This window comes from Jaculus jaculus, chromosome X, assembly GCF_020740685.1.
Source record: "Jaculus jaculus isolate mJacJac1 chromosome X, mJacJac1.mat.Y.cur, whole genome shotgun sequence".
Lineage (NCBI taxonomy): Eukaryota > Metazoa > Chordata > Mammalia > Rodentia > Dipodidae > Jaculus > Jaculus jaculus.
Genome location: NC_059125.1, coordinates 104,348,706 through 104,366,398, shown reverse-complemented (window position 1 = coordinate 104,366,398; position 17,693 = coordinate 104,348,706).

The following is a 17,693-nucleotide window of genomic DNA, read 5'->3' as shown; positions in this document are numbered from 1 at the left end:
AACAAGAGTTTACACTTTGGATAGTACTGGACTGTTGTTTCTTAGAATATTTCCCTATGAGTTTGCTGTTTTTATGACATTCATGTGTTCCATCTATAAGACTGCTTCTAAAAAATTATCAATTGTCTAGGTCTGTTTGTAATAAGAAAAACATTGAAGCATTAGTGAATATTACATTTAAGTCAAGTCACAGTAGGAGTTTTTTCTACCCTTTTGCCCTTCCACTAATTTTTGACATTCCAGGAAATCAATAAAACTCTGTTCTTCACAAGTAATGGGCATATATTATGACTTAGATAAAAGTATGAAGAGAAAAAAAACCCTATAGTTTAAATTCTTGCTTTTTTAAAATAAGTCAGTTATTGCTGTCATATAATGTTTCTGTGAGCTATTTAGCTATATGGCATGATACCTGTTGTCCTGATCTACCATAATAGCACTTATGTGCTATCTCTAACAAACAATCAATTTTGTGTCTGGAGAAAAGGCTTAGCTGTTAATGCACTTGCCTGCTAAGCCTAACAACCTGCATTCAAGTCCCCCCTACCAATGACGATAAAGCCAGCTGCAATAAGTGGCACATGCTTCTGGAGTTTACTTGCAGGAGCTAGAGGCCCTGGCATGCCATTTTCTCTCTCTTTCTGTCTTCTTTCTATGTCTCTTCTTGCAAGTAAATAAAAACATTTTAAAAATAAGTTTTCTACTTCAGGCTCAGTGCTTTTCTGGTAAAAATTTGCATAAGATATGAAAATACTTGGATATTTCTAAACAAAACTAAATCAAATATGTTGAGCAAATCTCTCTGGCCTGTGGTTTGAAGGTTTTAGGGTAGATGCCCAGTAATGGAATAACTGGGTCTATTGGTATCTCTATAGTCAGCTTTTTCAGGAGTCTCCATATTGCTTTCCAAAGTGGTTGTACCATCCTACATTCCTACCAACAGTGAATGAGTGTTCCTGCTTCTATACATCCTTGCCAGCATTTCTTTTCATTTGATTTTTTGATGTTTGCTATCCATATTGGGGCAAGGTGGAATCTCATAGTTGTTTTAATTTGCATTTCTCTAATGATTAGGGATGATGAACATTTCCTTAAGTGTGTGTTTGCCATTGGTATATCTTCCTCGTAAACTGCCTGTTCAGCTCTTGCCCCATTTTGTGAGTGAGGTGTTTGTCTTCTTATTGTTTAGATTTTTGAGTTCTTTGTAGATTCTAGAGATTAGGCCTCTATCAGTTGGATAACCCACAAATATTTTCTCCCATTCTGTGGGTAATCTATTGGCTTTGCTTATTATATGCTTGTCTGTAAAGAAACTCTTCAGCTTCATACGATCCCATTGGTAGAGAGACTGTTTAAGATCGTGAGCCACTGAGGTTTTGTTTAGTAAGTCTTTTTCCATTCCCATATCATGGAAAGTACTTCCTAAATTTTCTTCCAGTAGTATTCGAGTTTCTGGTCTTATGTTGAGGTCTTTTATCCATTTGTATTTGAGTGTAGTGCATGGTGAAATGTGTGGATCAAGTTTCAGTTTCCTGCATGTGGTTATCCAGTTTGTCCAGCACCATTTGTTGAAGATGCTATCTTTTTTCCAGCCTATATTGTTCAGGTCTTTGTCGAATATCAAGTAGGTATAGTTGCTTGACCCAAAATCCAGGTCCTCAAGTCTATTCCATTGGTCTATACTTCTGTTTTTATGCCAGTACCATGCTGTTTTTATTACTATGGCTTTGTAGTATAGCTTTAGATCAGGTATGGTGATGCCACCAGAGGTATTTCTTTTGCTGAGGATATGTTTGGATATGGTTGAACCTGGAACAGATCATTCTCAGTGAACTTACCAAATCACAGAAAAAAATTTGACACATAGTCTCACTCATCTACAACACCTAACCTGAATCTACCCAAGATACCTTACATACTGAGCAAGCACCTCATGTATTAGACACTAGATGGATGGGGAGGGAGGGGAGGGCATCTAACGGGTGGGAAACACTAATCTGGATCCAAGTGGCAATGGTACCATAAAATTCTACTTCCTAAAAGGCAGATCAAATGGCTAAACCTTCACTAGACCCTTACAGGAAACACCTGAACCACAAGACACTGGAGAGGGTAGGATCAAGTCTAACCTAAACCTTCTACATCTTCCCTCCCTCCCTCTCCCCCTCACCTCTCTAACTCTTGTATATTAGTTATTTTTTTCCTCATTTTCTTAGTGGGCACTGACCTGTAACCCCCACTACCAGCATGGGGCTATCATCCACAATGAGCTTTTGATCAGAGAAACCTACAAGGTTTCCTAAAAGAATGACAGACTTCTGTCAGAGTACTTGATGACCCACCAAAGGTCAGTGGTAAGACCATATTGCTGAAGACTCCATACGCAGCTGACATGTAAAATGGAACGGCATGGCTGGAAGCCAGAAGAGAGTCAGTCCCCAGACAGTCAGCGGGTCTAGTGCCTGAAGGTGCTACATGGGTGACTGGGGGAAATGACCAATATCTGTCCAAGCAACTCATGATCTAACCTACTTAGCAACAAATAACCTGGTGTGATGCCCACACAAGTGCAATAGTGGTAAACAACCATGGTGGTGAACCAACTACTCTTGCTTTGGCTAACTGATCCCCTCAGTGGTATGAGACCCATAGCTGGAGCTGGGAAACAAGTCAGAACCATATCCTAACATAAACCCACTCTCCATTATCAAGCTACCATTAATTATGAGATATAAGAGGACCTACACCTATTAAACTCTCTATAAAAAAAGTAAGTGTTATCTCAATTTTCCGGGTCCTAACTTACTCTCTGTTGGAGAATCTACTTCTCTTTTTCAGATGGATGCAGATCCTAAGGAAAGAGCTGCCCCATCATACCTCAAAAGGGGCCTGACTGAAAGTAAGGAAAATTGGTGAAACAAGCAAGGGTGCTGTTTTCCTGATGAACCGGATACCAGCACAAAGGGGAAGGAGATCAACACAGAGAAAAATCAACTCCTACCAAATCAGAGAGCCAGAGCTTCAGGGGCCCCCAACACCTCAGCACTAAGCAGACCAAAAATGTACCCAACATGGCTCTGGGAAATTTTGCAGAAGAGGGGGCAGAAAGAATGTCAGAGTCACATGTTGGGTCATGATATGCAGAGACATTTATTGTACTAATAACTGTGGGCTAACTCCACAATGCATGACCCATCTACATCAACAAGGAAGGAGCCATTGGGAGGGGGTAGGTCATGGATGAGCCTACACAATGATACCAAACTGCCTGTATTTGCTGAAAAGTAAAGTAATAAATTAAATTTTAAAAAATAAAATAAATAAATTAAATATGTTAAAGGAACTCAGCACTTGTGATAGTTGATATTTCTTGTCTATTTGAGTGGATTTAGCATCACGTAGGTGACATACCCCTGAACATTACTGTGAAGGAGGACCCAGAGACATTTAACTTAGGAGGAAAGGCTCATTGTAAACATGGGTGGCAACATGCCATGGTCAGGAGACCCACATTAAATAAATGGGGGGGAGACTAATGAGCACATTCATGTTATTCTGCTTCCTGAATTCCAGTGTGATGTATCTTCTGACTCCATGCACCACTGCCATGCCTTCCCTACCCTGATGGATTGTATATTCTCACAACATACACCAAATTAAATTCTTTCACCCTCAACGTGATTCTTATTAGGCATTTGGTCACAGCAACAAGAAAGAACAACTAATACAGCCCCTTTAAAAAATTAAAGCACAACCATATGAAAAACATGCAAATAGATTTTTTCAGACAATAATTTCTGTAGGTGCTGTATTTTTACCACTAGCAAAAGCAAAACAACAGCTGTCAAACTTTAAAAATAAGATTCAAAAGGTTTATATGTTTGTTTGATGATGTATTTGAAAATTACAACTATTATATCATCCCCATTGTTCAGAAAATTGTTTAGGATCAAGCTGAATCTTTTATTTTATTGTTTGAAAATTCTTTTTAAAATTATTATTATTCATAATATTATTAACAACATATTTAATTTGGATACAGCATGTGTTGCTCCCCTCTTTACCCTCATCCCTGCCCCCATTTCACTGGGAACCCTCCTCAATGGGGTTGCAGGTATTCCTTATGGAGTGCTGGCTTGTGTGTTGTGTGAACAACAGACTGTGATTTGGTTGGGGGAGGGAATGCCTCTGGACATGATACCTGTGGCTCTAAAAATCTTTCTTCTCCCTCTTCCTCAAAATTCCCTGAGCCATGGTGGGTGAGGTTCAAGTCTACTGGAGTGATGAGCTCCCAGGAGCCTCTGGATCTCTGCTTAGTAATTGCTGAGTATCTTCAGGGTCTGTCTCCTCCACCCTGGCACTGATTGTCAGGTTCACCATGGAAGCAGTACTCTTGATCATCTCCCCAATTCCTCTGTAGTTTCATCCTGTGGCTTGCCTTAAGCATGAGGGGAAGTTTATATCCTCGGGTTATGCTACCTTCTGAAAAATAAGAACAGATTCTCAAATGGAGAGTGAAGTCAGTATAGTTTAAATGGGATAAGAATTATTAATTCAGGGATAATTTGATGTATGTAACCCCCCTTTTAGCCAACAACTAGTGAGAGCTTGACACTGGAGAACATACTCTTTGTCTCCATAGGTTTCTGATCTGGTTTGCAATTCCAGATATAAGTTCCTTTACACTGAGTGAATCTCTTAGCCAATCAAAAATCCATTGATTACCCACCAAGGCTGTGTGCCATTATTGCAATGATGTGAGGTGTACATTGTTTTCATTGGTATTTCCCTAAGGAGTTGTTGAACATTTTCTTCCTCTGTAATTCTTCCTCTGAGAACTTCCTATTCAGTTCTCTGCCCCATTTTTGGATTGGATTGTTTGATTTTTTTGTTGTTGTTGTTTAGTTTTTTGAGTTCTTTGTATATTCTAGATATTAGGCTTCTGTCAGTGGTATATTTGGTGAAGATTTTCTGCCATTCAGTGGGTAATCTATTGCCTCTGCTTATGGTATCTTGGTGCAAAAGCTTTTAAGTTTCATGAGATTCCATTGGTTGAGTGATTGTTTAATTTCCCAGACTACTGAGTTTTGTTCAGGAAGTCTTTCACCACTCCTATACCATGAAGAGTTGCTCCTATTTTTTCTTCCAGTAGGAGAAGATTTTAGGGTCATATATTGAGGTATTTAATGCATTTGAACTTGATTTTTGTGTATGGTGAGATGAGTGGGTCTAGTTTCCTTTTTCTATGTGTGGTTATCCAATTTGTTGGGCACCATTTGTTGAAGGTGCTGTCTTTTTCTCTAGTCTACATCATTGGCATATGTTTCAAAGATATAGCTACTTGACCTAAGGTTTGGGTCTTCAGTTAAATTCTATTGATCTATATTTCTATTTTTATTCCAGTACCATGTTATTTTTGTTACTATGGCTTTTTAATATAGCTTTAGATCAGGTATGGTGATACCTACAGATGTGTTTCCTTGGCTGAAGATATGTTTGGACATCCAAGGCTTTCTGCCACTCCATATGAATTTTGAGATTACTTTTCTATCTCTGTATAGAATTATGCTGTAATTTTTATTGGTATTAAATTAAATCTTTATATTGCTTTTGGTAGAATTGCAATTTTCACAGCATTAATTCTACCTATCCAGGAGCATGGGAGGACTTTCCATTTTCTCAAGTCCCCCTTGATTTCTTTCTTATTGTTTTTAAAAATATTTTCGGGGCTGGAGAGATGGCTTAGTGGTTAAGCGCTTGCCTGTGAAGCCTAAGGACCCCGGTTCGAGGCTCGGTTCCCCAGGTCCCACGTTAGCCAGATGCACAAGGGGGCGCACGCGTCTGGAGTTCGTTTGCAGAGGCTGGAAGCCCTGGCACGCCCATTCTCTCTCTCTCCCTCTGTCTTTCTCTCTGTGTCTGTCGCTCTCAAATAAATAAATAAAAAAATTAAAAAAAATATTTTCATTATATAGGTCTTTCACATCCTTGGTTAGTGTTATTTCAGGGTATTTAATTTTCTGATGCTACTGAAAATGGAACAGCCTCCCTGACTTCTTTGTATGTATATTTGTCTTTTGCATATAGAAAGGCTACCAATTTTTGTGTGTTTATTTTGTATTCTCCCACTTCAGTAAAGTAATTAATCAACCCTAGTTTTCAGATGGAGACTTTCAGGTCACTTATTATATGATCATATCATCTTCAAATAGGGCTGACTTGATTTCTTCCTTTCCAGTTTGTATCCCTTTCATTCAGTTCTGTCTTATTGCTTAGACTAGGACTTCCAGTATTATGTTGAAGAGCAGTGGTAAGAGTGGGCACCCATGTCTTGTTGCCAATCTCAGTGGGAAGTCCTTGAGTCCTAACTATTATATAGGCTTTAAGTGCTTTATATATAACCTTTATTATGTTGAGATATAAACCCTCCATGTGTGTTCTCTGCAGCATTTTGATCATGAAGTAATGTTCTATTTTGTCAAAGGCCTTCTCAGCATCAATTGAGATGATCACTTATTTTTATGTTTAAGTGTATGTATGTGGTATGTTACATTGACCAATTTCCACATGTTGAACCATCCCTGCATCCCTGGGATGAAGCCTACGAGATCAAGGTGGATAATGCTTTTGATATGTTGTTGCATTCAGCTTATGGAGATTTTGTTCAGGATCTTTGCATCTAAATTCATTAGGGATATAGGGCTATAGTTTTCTTTTCTTGTTGTATCTTTATGTTTTATATTGTGGTGATTCTAGCTTTATGAGAGAAGTTGGGAGGGATTCCATACTCTCTGATTATGCAAAACAGTTTAAGAAAAATTGGTTTCAGTTCTTCAATGAGGGAGTTCTATCAAGAAGCTATCTAGCCCTTCAACATATTGGTCTTGGCAAAGACTTTCTGAATACAACCCCAATTGCTCAGGCAATAAAACCACAGATTAATCACTGGGACCTCATGAAATTACAAAGATTTTGCACTGCAAACGACACAGTGAAAAAAGCAAAGAGGCAACCTACAGAATGGGGAAAATTCTTTGCCAGCTATATATCTGATAGAGGATTAATATCTAGGATATACAAAGAACTCAAAAAGTTAAATAATAAGGAATCAAACAAGCCAATCAAAAAATGGGCTATGGAGCTAAATAGAGAGTTCTCAAAGGAAGAAATACGAATGGCATATAAGCATCCAAAAAGTTCTACATCACTAGTCATCAGGGAAATGCAGATTAAAACTACCTTGAGATTCCATCTCACTCCTGTCAGATTGGCCACCATCATGAAAACAAATGATCATAAATGTTGGCGGGGATGTGGAAAAAAAGGAACCCTTCTACACTGCTGGAGGGAATGCAATCTGGTCCAGCCATTGTGGAAAACAGTGTGGAGGTTCCTAAAACAGCTAAAGATTGATCTACCATATGACCCAGCTATAGCACTCCTAGGCATATATCCAAAGGACTCATCTCATTTCCTTAGAAGTACATGCTCAACCATGTTTATTGCTGCTCAATTTATAATAGCTGGGAAATGGAACCAGCCTAGATGTCCCTCAACAGATGAGTGGATAATGAAGATGTGGCACATTTATACAATGGAGTTCTACTCAGCGGTAAAGAAAAATGAAGTTATGAAATTTGCAGAAAAATGGATGGACCTGGAAAGCATTATACTAAGTGAGGTAACCCAGGCCCAGAAAGCCAAGCGCCACATGTTCTCTCTCATATGTGGATCCTAGCTACAGATGATTGGGCTTCTGCATGAGAATGAAAATACTTAGTAGCAGAGGCCAGTAAGGTAAAAAGGAGACATAAAGGGTAGAGAAAGGAAGGGAGGAGGGTACTTAATAGGTTGATATTGTATATATGTAATTACAATGATTGTAATGGGGAGGTAATATGATGGAGAATGGAATTTCAAATGGGAAAGTGTGGGGGTGGGGAGGGAGGGAATTACCATGGGATATATTTTATAATCATGGAAAATGTTAATAAAAATTTTTTAAAAAATCTCAAAATAAGTTGAATTAAATAACCATATAAGCTAAAATCAAATTTTCAGGTTCTTCCTTGGTCCAACAAATAAAGTAATATAGCAGTACAAAAAAAAAAAAAAAAAAAAAAAAAAGAAGAAGAAGCTATCTGGTCCTGGAATTTTCTTTTGGAGGAGGTTTTTGATTTCCTTTCAGTGTTGATCAATATGATAGGTTTTTTTAAAGACATTAATCTCTGAGTTAATTTTGGAGGTGGTATGTGGCTAGGAATTCACCATTTCTTGCAGATTATTCAATTTTGCAAAGTAGAGATTTTGGAAGTATGTCCTAATTATTCTTCCAGTTTCATTGATGTCTGTTGTGAATTCTCCTTTTAAAATTTTGATTTCATTAATTTGAGACTTCTCTTTTTTCTTGATCAAATTCACGAGGGGTTTATTAATCTTGTTCATTTATTTATCTATTTATTTTTGAGGAACCAGCTCTCCATTTCATTGAGTTAAAAACTGTTTTCTTAGTTTCCAATTCACTAATCGCTGCTCTATTCTTGAATATTTCTTTCTGTCTGGAGCTCTTAGGGTTGGATTCCTCTTGTTTTTCCAGTGACTATAGGTGGACAGCTATGTTATTAATTTGGGATCTCTCTGTCTTTGTTATGAAGGCATTTAGCACTATGAATTTTCCCCATAGAACTGCCTTCACTGTGCCCCATAAGTTTTGGTAAGTTGTGTTTTCATTATCATTCAATTCAACTAATTTTATAATTTCTTTCTTTTTTTTATTTCTTCCACAACTCTTTCATTGTTTAAAGGTGTGGTGATGTTCACTCTCCAGGAGCTGATTGAGTTCTTGATGTGTCTTTTGTTGTTAATTTCTAGCTTTAAAGCATTGTGATCTGATATAATGTAGGAAGGTGATTCAATTTTCCTGATTTTATGGGAGCATGATTTAGGTCCTAATATATGGTCAATTTTGGAGGTTCCATGGGCTGTTAAGAAGAATGTATGTTCTATAGAGTTGGAGTGGAAATTTCTGAAACTGTCCATTAGGTCTAGTTGATCTATGGTGTTGTTGAGTTCTGTTATTTCCCTGTTGATTTTCTGCTTCAATGATCTGTTTATTGATGACTGTGCAGTATTGAAGTCTCCAGCTATGATGGTGTTGGTCTTTATTTCTGTCCTGTTGTCAGGTATGTTTTGTTTACTAAACTGTGGAGCACCTGTGTTTGGTCCATATGGTTTTCTGATTGTGATGTCCTCATGCTGGTTCATTCCCTTGATGAATAAGAAGTGTCTTTTTGATTACTTTTTGTTTGAAGGCTAGTTTATCAGGTATTAATATAGCAACACGTACTTGTTTCTTATTTCCATTTGCTTGGAATATCATTTCTTTTTCATCCTTTTACCCTGAAGAAGTATCTGTCTTTAGTGATGAGGTGGGCTTCTTGAAGAAAGCATTTAGAAGGGCCCATTTTTCTGATCCACCCTGTTAACCTGTGTCTTTTGTTGGAATGAATGTGTTAAATACATTAATATTTAAGGTTATAACTGTGAGGTTCAACTTAATCCCAGCCATGATGGGGTGTTTTATAGGATTTGGTGCTTTCCTGGGCTTTGTGCTGTTTTGATCCTGCTCTAGTTTTGGTTATTGTGATCTTGTAGGCTCTTGAGATTGGTTGTTTGGCTCTTCTGTGTGGATTATTCCTTGAAGTATTCTCTGTAGGTTTGGTTTTGTGTTCATATAATCATAGAGTTGATTTTTTTCATGAAAAGGTTTCCTTTCATCATCTATTATGAGGGATACTTTCTCTGGGTACAGTAGAATTGGCTATAAGACAAAATTTTTTAGACTTTGAAGTGTTCCATTCCAGGCCCTTCTGGCTTTCAGGGTTTCCATTGAGAAATATGAGGTAATTATGATGGGATTGCCTTTGTATGTAGTTGAGATGTTTCTCTCTTGTTTCCTATAGCATTCTCTCTTTCTTTTTCTTTTCTTTTTTTTTTTTTCATTGTTAAGAGTTTTAACTATGCTATGTCTTGGAGAGTTTCTTCTTTGTTCCTGTCTGTTCAGCGTTCTGCTAGCTTCTTGTTCCTGGATGGGTCTCTCTTTTGATATATTGTGAAAATTTCCTTTGATAATTTTGTTGAATTTTTTCTATACTCTGTCCTATATTTCCTCTCCTTCTGGTATACCCATGATAGGGATATTTGGTTATTTTAGGGTATCCCACATTTCCTTCATATTCTGTTCTCATGTTTTTTGAACTTAGCAAAATTTTTGGCCTCCCAATGAATTTTTTCTGTCTTGTCTTTGAGCTCAGAGGTCCTGTCTTTCACATGAGTAACTCTGTTACTGAGGCATTTTAGAGAGGTCTCTAAGATCTCTATTTAATTTTTGTTTTCTGGTGTGTTATTTTTGCATCATATACATCACTTTTTTGAGGTATGATTTCAGTTCAAAGTCTCATTTTTTTGATGCTTCTTGGAATCCATTCTTGCATTTGATCAAGTCCTATTAATCAACTGTTTATTGAGATCTTCCATTTGTTGACTCACCTTCAGTCCATTTATATTTCTTTTGAGGATTTTATGGTTTTCTTCAATTAAGTTAACCCCCATGTCCAAAGCTGAGTGTTCTAAGAGACTATTCTGCTCAGTTTCACTTATGTGATTATTTTGTTGTTGTTTTGATGGCTTGCTTCCAGTTCAGAAATTGTTTTGATCAGGGACACTTTGATTGTTGTGTTTTCATTTTGAGATTCAATTTCTGTGGATTTCTCCATGATTTCATTGGAGGCTGCCATTGTGACACTGGGCATACTTGGTGGAAATCTCTCAGTTTTCTGACTTTTGTTGAGGTTTTTTGTTTGTTTGGTTGGTTGGTTGCTTGGGTTTTTTGTTTGTTTGTTTGTTTGCATTGTGGTCTACCCACCTTGAGGGAACATTTTATTCTATTGTGGGGGGAACAAGTATGTGTGTGGTGTGTTTTACATGTGAACAAAATTGGCACATGATGGGGTTAGAACCACAGATTGTGAAGATTGTGGGAGAATGCAAGTACTTCAAGTATATCTGGTGAACTGAGAGGTGGTCTACTGGGAGTTCTGGCCTATTCACTCCACTTACATGTACTCTTCAGCACATGGGGATCAGAAGTTGAAGTCAGGAAGTTGGAGAGGCAGGTTCAAGAGGCCAGCTTCTACAGTGGCCAGGGCACCCTCTGGCTCAGAGGACTAGGGATTTGGGTACCCAAGGGCCAGTCAACCAGGAAACCAGAGCAAAATGCCTGTTTCTGCAGCCCAGGCTGGCCCAAGGCAGCAGCAGGGGTACTGGGATGAGGGAACTAGGAGGTAGAGAACAAACTAGGTACTCTTGCCTACTTACTCCTTGAGTACAACATCTGGAGCAGGGGTTCCAAGAGTTGGGGACCCAGGGACCTTTCAATCAGGGAAGCAGAGCAAGCAGCCTGCTTCTGTAGCAAGTTTAGACAGTCCAGGCAGCCCCAAGCCAGCAACAGAATAACAGGGACCAGGGACCTTGGAGGTGGGTAAGGAACGAGGCGCTCTCGCCCACTCACTCTACCTATGCACCCTTCAGAGCAGGGAATCTAAGAATAGGAGACCCAGGGGCCATTCAATCAGGATGACAGAGCCAGAGGCCTGCTTCCGCAACAAGGTTTCAGGGTTCGAGCAGCTCCAAGCCAGCCGCAGATGAACCAACTGGGACCAGGGTACTGGGAAGAGGGAGGGGAACAAGCAAATTTGGGAGGGAGTCAGTTCAAGCTGTATCTTTTAATGGACAAAATTTCATATATTTAAGGTCTACAAATCTCATGATGTTTTGATAGATACACATACTATGCAATAGAAAGTTAAACTAGTTAACATATGCTCATACACCTCCTTTTGTGGCAACAGCCCTTACTGGTAATTTTCAAATACACAATTCGTTGTTATTAACTATACCTACTATACTGTACAATGGATCCCTTGAAAGGCTACTTGTTTAAAAAGTGATTCAATATGATAAAACATTTCTGAGTCTAAAACAGGATACATTTTGTATAGCTAAAACAGAAAAGGTGAAATGCAGAGGAATGATGCTTGGAAAGCACTGCTATAAGTGAATGCACTGTTTCCTTCTGAAGAAATGGTGTAAGGGTTCTAGAATCAATTTGAATGTAATTTAAATCTATATGTAAACATATGTTCATATATTCAAAATATTATTTTTAAAATAGTCTTATTTATTTATTTATTTATTTGGAAACAGAGTGAGAGAATGGGCACATCAAGGCTTCTTGCCACTGCAAACAATCTCGAGATGCTTGTGCCACTGTGTGTATCTGGCTCTACATGGATACTCTGGAATTGAACTCCAGCCATTGGGTCTTGTAAGCAAGTGCTTACAGCCAATGAGCCATCTCTCTGGCCCTAAAAATTATATTCAAACATGTATAAACAACTTAAAACTTTTAACTAAGGAAATTAAAACTGTAAATAGCAGAGGATTAAAGACTGTTGGTTAAAATATGGCATATATAACATTTAATTTGAATTACTTAATAGATTCATTTTTATACAGAACTCAAAATAAACTTCTCCCACTATGTATATAACTCAAACAATACATAACAAGTTTATGTCATGCTGTTGCAAAGGAAGTAAGACACTAATAATATTTGCAAATACTCATCTGTTTGGGTTGGAATAATCTTGCCATCATGCCACCAAAACAAATTACAAATATAAGTGGACACAACTGTACCATAAATTGTGAAATCGAGCATTTGTATTTATCAAATAATATTTATTAATTGCTATTTATAAATCTTGAATTTGTGTTATCCAATAAATTTGTTATAATAAGCTGTTCTATTATTTTATGTATTGAGGTCCTGTATAGAACTTTATTTAAGAAACAAGCTTCATTAATGAACAAATTTGTATACCATTAGTAGAAGAAATCTGTTGATTTATTACTTTTTTCATTATCATGATATATTTGATTTTTTTGGTTCAATGAGGGAGAGAATTGTTCTGTTTAAGAATAACAGTTAGGAGGGAATTACCATGGGAGATTTTTTTTATAATCATGGAAAATGCTAATAAAAATTTTAAAAAAAGAGTAACAGTTAACATTTATTTGGTACTTCCTATATCAATTAGGATAGGTGTGATTATATTGCAGTAAATATAGCATAAAATTTTAATTGTGAACCACAACCACAAAGTCTTGTTTTCCATGTATGTTCTAAAGAGTCCTAGAGATTAGTTAAGCCTATGCCATACTATTTCCACTCCAGAACAAAGGCCAATAGACTAAACTCTAAATACTAATGTTATATATAGCAAAGGGAAATGGGAACATGTCACATGACATACTTGCTCTTCAAATGTCTGCCTTAAGGTAATACATTTCATCTGTTTGCTCATATTTCAATGGCCAATCCAAGCCCTAAGACCATGTCTATATCCATGAGAGCAGAGATGTATAATCATTCTACAGCAGAGGGCACTGTAAGAACAGACAGACTATAAGTGAACCATAATATAATTTACCATATTTCATTTATGCCTTACTACAACTTGATAGGGTGATTATTAAAATTGCTCTGTCCCAGAGGTTTGAAAACAGTGGCTCAAAGACTTTTCATGATTTGCTGAAGGTGAGTAATAGCCAAGCTGAGATGTAAAGCTCAGCCAGTGTGATTCAAGTGTTCACTCCTATACTATACTGCTTAGGTCAGGCTTCCCACCAAACCAACCAGTATGTTTGCAGCCCTAGTCTACAGTGGATATTTGAAATAGATTATAAAGTATACCCAAGACAGACTGCAGTCATATGTGGTGGTGTATGCCTTTAATTCCAGCACTAGGGAGAACAAGGTAGGAGCACTGCTGGGAGTTGGGGCCTGCCTCAGACTACATAGCGAATTCTAGGTCAGCCTGGACTAGAGCAAGACCCTATCTCAAAAACAAAACAGAAAAAAATAGACAGACTATGGCTGTACTGGAGTCTTTGATATAATCCTGTAGTCTTTTCAATGTATGGACTGCTTAAAGGCAGCATCTCCAGTGATATTTGAACATTAAAAAAAAAAACATTCTAAAGAGTAGCAGTTCATTGAAGCTCAATTTTTTTGTTACCAAATCTCTTTATATTTATAGAAATTACTGCCAGCCATATAACTAAGCATGGCAAGCAATCTAATTTTCTTCTTCCATATGGCAGAATTAAGTCACCAGAGGCATAGGTTCACCTAAGTCAGCTTTCATGGTGTTGACTAACTTGCACTCAAGAAAAAAAAAAAAAAAAAAAAAAAAAAAACAGGCCCAAAAGTTAGGAGGTTCATTGGGCATACTGTGACTAAGGGAGGCCCTATGGACTTTAAGGTGGGAGGGCCCTGTGTGTTCTGAACAATACCACTTATAGAGTCAAGATGAGTTTTTAAATAGATATATGTCCCAGGGACCAACTTCAGTCAGGAAACAATGTACAAGTTATATGGAGTTATGAAAGCAAGGACCCCTAATGATTTGAGCCAATAAATCCCTGGATACAGATTGACTAAATTCATGGACTATAGTCTAGAGGTCAGTTCCTTCAAAGAGATTCCATGGTCATAACAGCAATATCTTTACCTCTCCTGTCTCACTTTCCTACTACAAAAGTCTAGTTTGTAATGCTGAAATTTGGAAATTATCTCAGTTGAATATTCAATTTGTAATTAACTCAATTTCACAAATGTTAATATGAAAACATTCAGAGCCATGGTAATTTGTCCTTGCCACAAGATACCAAACACTGTTTGTGTCCTTGGTTTTCTAATAATACTTCACACAGTACCTGACACAGTAATAAAACAGTTGAATGAATGAATGAATGAACAAAAAAAAGAGAAAGAAACTGATTCCTTCAACACTGAGCACAGGTCACTGGACCTCACTTCTCATATGTCACAATGCATCTATCTCTTGTCATTCACATTGGAACCCTATCACTGACCTTCACAATGACTTGGGGAAAGATGGTAGTGGAAAGAAAGTGGTTGATTAGTCAATCACATTCACAGACTTTCTTCCCAAATTTTCTTTTAAGAACAAACAAAGTCATGCAATTCTGGAGAAAGCAGTTCTTGGGGATAATGTTTTCCCACCATGTGCCTCACATGTTTCCAAACACACTCTCCACAGGCCCCATATTTTTTCTAATGCAATTTGCACTCTTCATCTAAACAAGGCAGTCTGAAAAGGGCACCATTCTGTATTAAAGATTTTGGTCTTGATTTTCAGCCATCAATGGAATTAACCACATTTTGGTCTTGCAGTGGTTGCATTCCTGATTCTCTCTGCCATCTGACTTATAAAGGGAGAGAAAGGAACAGGGTGCCAGGCAGAAGGCATCAGCTTGGCGTCTGTGGCATAACCACTAGGGAAATTCCTTTCTCTGCAAACTCCACATCTCTTTCCTGTAGGCCCTGTGGCTGGAATCCATAGCTAGGGACAGAAGCCACACAGCTGTTCCTCCTTTGCCCCTTTTCACTTACCTCCATCAAGGACAGAAAGATGGTGACATCCAGATACCCCAGAGAGAAGGGACTTTTTCCTTTAAAATCTTTTTGCCTTGTTTTGCAGTAGATCCTACTATCTAAGCTCTTCCCTGCTGTTCCAAAGATATGATATTGTTAAATGTTGAGCTTACAACCATGAGTATTGTTGGGTCTTCCACCAGAGCTTTGTGTTGCAGTTACTTCTTAGCTATGACATACTTCCTAAAATGAAACTCAATATCCAGGAGTCAAAAGGATATCTAGTCTGGGTAAAGTAAAGGAAAAGGCCTAGCTATCTAACATATTTCTCTACATTAGCTTTTTAGGGCTTGTCACTAAGCCAAAACTGTGGAGAACTCAACTCAAAGGACATTGCCCCTGCTGTAAGATCTTGGATTGAAGAATGTAGACCACGTCTTTATTATGAACCACTGCAGCCTAGTACTGTGTTCAAAGCTGAACACAAAGAAGAACCATCACAGTCATGCACTCAGTAAGTAGTAGGTACCAGAGGCTGGAGGCAGTTTCTGTTCCCTACATGATTTGTCCTGCTGTAATACGTGTGCTTTCATATGTGCATTGAAAGTGTTAGAATGCATTGGATCTAAGATGAGTGGTTAAGTCTTGGATTGAAAACTCACAGTGGCTGGAGTATGAAGAATAGCTGAATGGTGAATGGTTCTACAAGCTGCTAGGTCCTACATATGTGCAGACAAAGTTAGTTCATTTTTTTTTTTTCAGGCATACAGTTACTGAATGACTGTCATGTGCTAAGCTAACCTGTAAGAGACAAAGATGACTGAAATATAGACCTTACTTTCAAGGAGATTTTATGATCTAGTGCAGGATAGTTAAGAACACAGTGCAGCACCAATACAATCCACTGCTCTAGTGATAGTCATTTTAAAACTGCTTTGCTGAATAATTTCAGTTCCATAGAAGTCTGAAGGCTTCCATGCAGGTAAGTATGGACACCAAAATGCTGTTTCTGGACTGGAGAAATAGCTCAGCTGTTAAGACACTTGCTTCAAATTCCAATGACCTGAGTTCGATTCCACATAAAGCCAGATACACAAAGTGGTGCATGCATCTGGAGTTCATTTGAAGTGGCTAGAGGCCCTGTCACACCTATTCTCTATCTTTCTCTGTATCTTTCCTCCTCTATCTGTTTGCAAATAATTAAAAGTTTTTAAAAAAGCTATTGTTTAGCATTATTAGAGCAGTCCTTATGTTTAGTATATTGATGAGGCTTAAAAACCACAAGATCCAAAGTTAAACTAAGTACACAAAATACAAAGCATATCTTTCAGTATTCTCTCATCAAAAATTGGCATTTTTTATTTTGTTGTGTAGGCAACAAACCACTATTAAACCAGTAACTTTGGCACCAGTATAAAACACAAATATTTTCCTGTCAAGGTAATATTGCTATAGCTATCTCAACATTTTATTACTCTTCATCCTTACTTCATAACAGAAATCGTGACAGGTACTAGTTGTGTCACAAGGCTTTATCAATTAATAGATTAATGAAGCACAGATGTTCTCCTATCCTAGTAAATTTTTTGTGTATTTGGATAGGAGTACTTCAGTGTGATTGACTTTTTTTGCAACCCTATGAACTTTGTTTGATCTACTTAAAATATTATTGGAGAGTTAGGCAAATAAGGCAGCATTTAAAGGCACTTGTTTAAAAGGCCTGCTGGCCCAGAGTTCACTAACACCCATGTAAAGCCAGAAACAAAGTGGCACATGCATCTGTAATCCCAATAGGCATACAATAAGGGGTAGCAAAGCAAGGAGAATATGAAACCCACAGGCTAGCTATTCTAATGTTTATTTGTAGTCTGGCAGTTTGTTTTCTATTTACAAGAAATCCTGTCTCAAAGAAGGTGGAGCACAGACACCTCAAAGTTGTCTACTGACTCTGTTCTTATGCTGGACACTTGTGCCCAAACACATTTATATACACACAAACAAATAAATAAAATATTATTTTGAGAAAGGGTTCATGAGTACCATTGGACTGCTAAAGGGAGCTACCATGTTACAAAATGGCTAAGAGAACTTGTTAGAGAGTAGTTGTGAGAGAGAGATGTTATCAAGGAAGAAAAGAATTTTCAGAGCCAGAGACTTGGCTTAGAAGTTAAGG